Genomic DNA, 1,579 nt, shown 5'->3' on the forward strand with positions numbered 1-1,579 from the left:
GTCACCTTCTTCCAGTCCCAGATCACAGTGTCAGCAGAAACTCTCCACGTGCTCTCAAGCAAAGCCCGGTGCTCAGAGGTCAATGACCCAGTGCTGGTTCTTCCCACGGTTTGTTCCTTTTGGGTTGGGGTAATTCTTGGAGAATCTCTTAGTTTCTTGTCAGTGGTGGGTGTCCTGGAGAATCTGGCCTGCTATCCTGCCTGCCTAAGCAGAACCCAGGATGATTTTTTACTTAAATCTTTAGTATAAACATTATTCTGTCTTGACCTTCCGTAATAATATCTTTGAAGATATTAGGATTTCGAATAATTTATTCAGTTAATATTTTCAATCGTCCTGCGAAATGGGAAGGCAGGTGAATTGGTACATTACGTAGTTGAGAAAGCTGAAACCTGTCAGGTGATGTAAGGTAAGTTTACTAACCTCTGAAGCCTCAGTTTCCTGTTCTGTAAAACCAGAACTAACCCCCTTTTTGAACGAGCCAATGCTTTGTGAGCATTTACGGGGTGAATCTGGGAAGCGCCCAGCACCTAGCTCAGTATTACTGGCACCAGGATGCCAGTAATACAAGATGTCCACCCCTCTTTCTCCCTCCTCGTTCTTCCACTGCCCGGGTGGGGTCCGGCCGGCCTGGGGTGGAGCGCCACGCTAGCGGAGAAACTGGCAGACCAGCCCGCGAGGCCCGGAGGACCTGACTCTCGGGGCGGACGCGGGGGGCGGAGCCTGCGCTCGGGAACCTCCTCTGGGGTGGCGGGGGCGGTCCCCATGGGCCCTCATGCCTCCTCCCCTTCTCCCGGCGGTGCTGGCCGCGGCCGCGTCTACGGTGAGTGCGCCGGGCCTTGGCTCCGCAGGCGCCCGGGACGCGCAGTCCGGTGCGGAGGGCGGCGGCGGGCTCCTGGTGGGCACCGCCGTGAGGCGCACCGGGGTGGGTACCGCTTTGGGTCTGGGCGCGCGGTGGGGCGGGCGCAGCGCAGCGCGGCGCGGCCTGGCTCGGTGGGGCGGTCCTGCCCGAGTCCGAGCGGTGAGGTCGGCCAGGGGGCCTGCGGAGGCCGAGCCTGGCGGGAGGCACCGGCTCAGGTGCGAGCACCTCCGCGGCGCTCCCTCTGCTGCCGGCGGGGAAGCCGGGCCAGATGCTGCCAGGTAGGGAGAGGTTCAGGGGTGGTCTCACGAATCTGGGGTCGTCCCCCCAGCACCTCTTTCCCCGCGGGCACATCAACGTGAGAAAGCCCCTTCCTCCTTAGAGCCCTCTCTCCCAGGGTTTCTCCTAGGAAACCGATCAGCTGATCCCAGCCTGCGGCCTGCTGGCGCCGGAGAGTTGTGAGAGTCACCTGGCTTTTAAAGTACTTCAGAGACGCCTGCCCGGAGTGGGCTCTGAGGCCATACCCCGTCTGTCGATCAGTGTCTGTTGATCGGTTTCCATTAGAAGATAAAGGCTGTCTCTAGTTTGAATAGAAAAGTCTAGGAGGATTGGGACTGAGAAAAGGCCTTTGGATTGCTAGCCTTGGAGAGCAGTTACAAACAAAGTGGGTGTGCGCTGGGTTGCATAGTGTTCAAGAGTGGGAGAGGGATGGGGACGTGG

General features: G+C 59.0%; 1 protein-coding gene across 3 annotated transcripts in view; it reads left to right on the top strand.

Moving 5' to 3' along the window:
* The first annotated feature begins 734 nt into the window (after positions 1 to 734).
* B4GALT4 (beta-1,4-galactosyltransferase 4) overlaps positions 735 to 1,579 on the top strand; it is a 27,638-nt gene continuing 26,793 nt past the window's right edge. The window contains exon 1 of one of the 3 annotated variants that reach the window (XM_030329995.1): positions 735 to 823. The gene's annotated coding sequence lies outside the window, so the exon portion shown is untranslated. The other 2 variants (XR_004344093.1, XM_032594752.1) reach the window with 2 other exon arrangements.

The sequence above is a fragment of the Lynx canadensis genome, chromosome C2 (assembly GCF_007474595.2).
Source record: "Lynx canadensis isolate LIC74 chromosome C2, mLynCan4.pri.v2, whole genome shotgun sequence".
NCBI classification, from domain to species: domain Eukaryota; kingdom Metazoa; phylum Chordata; class Mammalia; order Carnivora; family Felidae; genus Lynx; species Lynx canadensis.